Here is a 6000-nt window from a genome sequence, read left to right as displayed (position 1 = left end):
TCCCCTGCTGTGAACCAGGACAGAGGGGCAGCTCTTACCTTGACCACCCACCATGGTGCCAAGGAGGAGGACACAGAGTCCCTGCAGGGAGAGGTGTCTGCCCAGAGCCATCCTGACCCCACGTCCTCAGGGTCACAGTCCCAGATGCAGGATCAGCCTGTGAGGAGGCGTCAGGGTGCCAACCAGGGTCTATATAGACCTCCCATTATACCCTCCCTCCTGAGAGCCAATAGCGACACCTTTTACCATTTCAGGCACTATCAGAGGCTGCATCTGCCCCTTTCTGAAGCTCAGACACCAATGAGCTTCTGAATCTTCAACATCTCCTTATATGAGCAACACGGTCCTTTGACTTCCTGCTTCCGTAGTCCTGAGAGCTGGGTCCCACCACTGGGACTGGGGTAGAAACAGTTCATCAAAAATCATGAGTGCCTTTCTCTCCCCTGATCACCCTGGTCAATATCTGCAGACTTGAGATCTCACAGGGTCTGGGTGTGGGATCTGTTGACCGGTGGAGAATAACTTTTGTAGAATCGAGCATTGATCTTCCCCGGCACTGAGCTCAGGGTGGAAGCAGAGAACTACAAGAAGTCTTGAAACACAAGAGTATTTATCAGGTCAGCAGAAAATGAGGACCAGGAGTACTGGAATTCACAGGTGACTGTGAAGCCATGAAGTGAGACCCATCAAGTTGGGCAGATGAGATTGCAGGGTTTTTCCCCTTCTCAGAATGATCTGGACACTTGGTCCTGGAGCATGTGCCTGCATGCTCAGTCCTGTCTGACTCTTTGAAACCCCTGCACTGTAGCTTGCCAGCCTCCTCTGTCCAATGGATTTCCCAGGCTTGAATACTGGAGGGGGTTACCATTTCCTTCTAAAGGGATCTTTCTGACTCAAGGATCAAATCTGCTTCTCCTGCATTGGCAGGCGGGTTCCCTATAGGGACATTCAGACGTGTTAAATCCCTTTCCCTTTAATGCATTTCATTTTATGTGAAGTATCTCTTTCAGCTAGTCACTAAATAATGCTGACAGAGAGGAAGAGATTGCTATTAAAGGAAACAAAAAGAAAGTAGGAGTCATCATTCAACTCTAGCCCACCAAAATAGGAGCAGGGATCTCTAGAAGAAAACATGGGGCTTCACTGATGGCTCAGCAGTAAAGAATCCGCCTACAAAGCAAGAGACATGGATTCAATCCCTGGGTCGGGAAGATCCCCTGGAGAAGGAAATGGCAACCCACTCCAGTATTCTTGCCAGGACAATTCCACGGACAGAATGGCCTGGGCAGCTACAGTCCATCGTGTCGAAATGAGTTGGGCACGACTAAGTGACTAAACAACAAAAACAAGAAGAAAATTATACTTTAGAAAGACTAAAGTTTTCTAAACTTCACATGTACCCCCTTTATATGCTGAGAGTATGGTTTGATAAGATTCAGAATACTTTTGTATTATAAAACCATAACTAAAGAAGACACAGAATATAATTTAAGGGGAACACCTCCAGAGAGATGGGGAAATAGAAAGTCTCCTACATGATAGCTGCAGGCAGGGGGCAAAGAAGGGGTGAGTGAAGCAGAGAAGAGAAAGGGGTTCATGCTGCCTGAAACCACCAATGAACCCACCTCCTCTGTTCTGCATTTAAGAGGAAAGGTGGCGGCAAGAATGGAATCCCAGGCGGGTTGAGGGGACAGATCCAAGCAGAAGGGATGATGTCCAGTGTAGCCATTGCTGCTTTGTTCTGTTTCCACTCATCAGAGAAGTCCCAGATGCTCCCCCAGAAGGTACCCCAGGGATGAATAGAGAGACTGAGAAGGGCCGTAAGTAATGCAAGATAGAGCTTCCCCATCGAAATTCAAGGTCACTAATGTGCTGCCCCCTTTCCTCATGCTGCCTCAGGCTCAAGATTCCCATGATGAAGCCCTATGGTCCACACAACCCCACCCTGAGGCCCCCTCACCCTGACTCCATCTTTTCAGCACAGACGTGGAAGGAAGCATCTGTGACACACAGACCCCAGGGTCCCCACCGGAGCTCAGAGACAGCTTCAAGAGCCACTCATGGCCCACCTTAAGGTCTCAGTAGGGCCAACACTGAGGACAGCTGCAGATTAGTCCACAGCCCTGCCACATCCCCCACAAGAGGGACCCCTCATCCCAGTCAGCAGACACAGCTTCTCTGTCCCACCATGCCTGTTCTTCATACTTGAGATGGGAAAAAAGACAGTTGAACACATGCTTTTCTTCCTCTAAATATGCTAATATTTACCCATTATTGATTTAAGTATCACTTCCTTGTCATCTGGTCCTCTCACACTCAAGCCCCATGACTGTACCTGACCCCATCTCCTTCTATATCTGGACCTTTAACATGTTAATGATAAAAACTTACTATAAATATCAAAACCAAAATTTACACTCAGTTGCTGAAGTAAGACCAGGATCTGCTCAGTCACTTAGAATTGATGCTCTACTCCCTCTGGGCCCAGAGTCATCATTCCTTACCCAGTTGTGGAGTCCACACCATCACCAGAAACCACCAGCCAGACAGGGAGAACATAGGACGTGCTTCCTGAGATCCAGTCATCCCTCCCACAGGATGACACAGAGATGCATTTAGTGAACCAGGTACATATGGTCTCAACTTGGGATGGAGATCTCACAGGTAAGATGCTGTTGGCAGCTCCAGACCCTTTATAGAAAGGGATGGGCTATAAGGAGTGGCAAACTCAGGGCTGGCAGCCTGTCCCCACAGCACCCTCTACCCCAGAGCTGGGGGTGCAGGGTCAACATGGACCAACTCACCCTCGGATGAAGCTACATCTTTCTGACACATAAAGAAATCTCAGTATCCAATCTCATCAAAGATTTGAAGGAGGAAAGTTTTAGGGAGGACACTAACCCAGCTGTGTCCACAATGAACATGAGAGAGTGCAGTACAGGGTCAGGAAAACAGGCTCGGGAGCCAGACTGCCTGGTCTTGACTCACAGTTTAGCCACATGCCAAGTGCAGGCCTTGAACAGGGTTCTTACACTCTCTGATTAGTAAAAGGAGGGTGATGATCCCACCAAGACGACTGATTTTGGTGAGGATTAGGTGAGTTGGCATTAGCATGTGATATTACAACACTAGTTAACAGTAGTACATGTGCTGATGCTGATGTGCTCAGTCGTGGCCAACGCCTTGCGAACCCATGCCAGGTTCCTCTGTCCATGGAACTCTCCAGGCAACAGCAGTAGTGCATAGTAGTAGTAGTATGTACTACTGTTAACTTGCTTTTCTGATGGCTCAGATGATAAAGAATCTGCCTGCAATGCAGGAGATCTGAGTTCGATCCCTGGGTCAGGAAGATTCTCTGGAGAAGGAAACGACAACCCACTTTGGTATTCTTTCCTGGGAAATCCCATGGACAGAGGAGCCTGGAGGGGCTACAGTCCATAGAGTTGCAATGAGTTGGTCACAGCTGAGTGGCTAACACACATACTTACACATGTAGTAGTAGTAGAGAAGCAGTGTTAGGGCATCTCCCACCATCTCATCCCAGGAATCCCAGGACTCTAGAACAGGAATTCAATTCTGTGACCTGGAGCCTTGACTGAGGCTGTCAGAACTCTCCCAGGAACCACATGCTGTGATGGTCATTGGTGCCAATCAGAGTTGTGAGTCTTCCACACATCACTCCTTCTCTCTGTGCCCCATGTAACTGCTCAAGAACCTCGACCTTACCATTGGTGAGCTTTTGTGAATTAAGTTGTTTACTTAATCATTTTACCTTATAAACTCGAATATACTTTTTGTAAAACATTTTGTGTCTAATTCACCTCCATATCCCCAGTGTTTGGCTAACTAAAAATCGTAATGATGTCTCTTGTATACCTGAATGAATGAATGTCAGCCTGGTATTTTACACAAATCATTTCAATCAAAAAGAAATCTTTTGAGAAATAATTTAATTTGTTGTGAGGATGTAACAGCACAATGCAAGCTGCATCATTTGTTTTAATGATATTTCAATACTGTTAAATGGTATGAGCTATATATGGTTCACTTCAACACCTTTCTGCAATGAATGCAGTAAATTTCAATAACTAGAAACAACCTAGCCCCAGTACAAGAGCAGTGCTGAGACAGCCAGTTCTAAACATGTATAAACGCTGCAAATTTCTTTGTATATCTGAAGATAAAGAAGACAAACCACAGAACACTGACAGGTGAAGACCATGAAGCCTCCTGTTCTGGTCTTAATCAGATACGGCCAAGTGGTCAGGATGTTTAAGTATTTATCATTTGGCATATTTTCAATTCAAACCACACACAACTGTAACAGGAAGAAATTTTGTTACAAAAAAATTTAAACATCTTCTATGTTGAATTAGAAATACAGAAGTAAAGAGCAGAAAGAATCTTGTTCTTTTACTTAGGCTAACTGTTTGTCCTTATGGATTGTGAAGCAATACAACATGTAGCATTATTATCCCCAAATCACCATGAGAAAATGGTGGTTAGAGGTTCAGTAATCTCTTTGCTAGGAAAGTTAATAATTAAACCTGCTTGCTTGAGGAAAATTTCCTCAGGACCAATCAGACAGACTAAAATACAAAATATTTTTAAATTAAAAAAGAAGTATACAACTCTAAAGGAAAAATTTAACTGAGTTGTTAAACCAAAGCATTGGAGACCCCTTCACCATCTGTGTTCCTTGCATGGATGGGACCAAGGTTAGTAAAGACTCCTTTACCAAAGACCACTTCATCACAAGAGCATGAAGGAAAGAGCAAGGTCATGAGCAGGCTGAGGTCCAGCCCATCATCTCTGTTCAGCCCGTTACAGTCTATAACCAGAAACATCGAACAGAGCGTGGCACTGAATTGGCCTCATTCACTCCTCCATAGTGCAACACCAGATACCCAGAGACAAGAGCAGATCAAAGCTAAGAAATCAAAGACAAGCAGATTCTAAGTGGAGAGCATGCAGACAAAGGGTATTCCTTGCTGCTGTCGGAAAGAAGCCCTCCCACCCCAGGCACCACCTGTGGGAGGAGAGACAAGAAGATGCCTCCTGAAAGAGAGGAAAACCAGTCTCAGCAGGGAGCTTGAACTAGAAATGACAAGACAGTTATTACCATGAACCCGAGCTAAGTTGAGGGATAAATTTTAAATGGGAGAGTCTGTGTGAACTTCATGGAAATTTCAGTCCACACAAACATCCCTTGCTAGTGCACAAGATGAAATCGGTGATAAATATAGAGAATACTACATTTATGTATATTTCAGTTCTAGAGGACACACTTTTAAGCCCATTACAGAAAGAAAATTCATAAATCTTCTCTTGTTTTTAAAAGCACAGAGTTGTCACCTCTGTGAACTCTTTTTATTTCCTCCAGCTCAAAATTACTGCTGTGTTTATTTAATCTGTAAAACCTTGCTCACTGTCTCTAAAGTGGGGGCTTCTTGAGAGGAAGTATTGTGTCTTACTCTTCAATATCTCTTTAAAGTCAAGTAAAGACACATAGAGAGAGCTTAACAAATAGTGGGTAAAGAAAGAAATGAATGAATAAACAAATGCTGAAAATCACCCTGCAGTTAGTGATACTGAGTGGGGAGGGTGGTGGGGACATGGGAGACACGAATCTGACTACTCCCACTCAGCACAGACAGAAGTGGAGTAAGGAGCCAGAGACACATCAGACAAAGGAACCAGATACAGAAGGCCTTCTTCAAATCCCATTCTGTGGACGGTCTAATGACATTTAATTTCTGCACAAAATTGTACCTCAGAAACTTCACCAAGGCAAGAAAACAACTGACAGCATTGCTACCAAGGATGTGGCATCAATAGTAATATTCATCAAATAGCTGTTTTTCTATCTCCCAGTGACTCATTCTGGCCAATGAAACGTGGGTGTTGTCACCTGTGTCACTTCTGAGTAGAGGCATGAAAACCCCATGCGACTCTCCGGTTTCTCTCTTTCCTGCCCCAGAAGCTGCGTGTTCCACATGG

The sequence above is a fragment of the Bos taurus genome, chromosome 5 (assembly GCF_002263795.3).
Source record: "Bos taurus isolate L1 Dominette 01449 registration number 42190680 breed Hereford chromosome 5, ARS-UCD2.0, whole genome shotgun sequence".
NCBI classification, from domain to species: Eukaryota; Metazoa; Chordata; class Mammalia; order Artiodactyla; family Bovidae; genus Bos; species Bos taurus.
Note: the sequence above shows the minus strand (reverse complement) of the source record.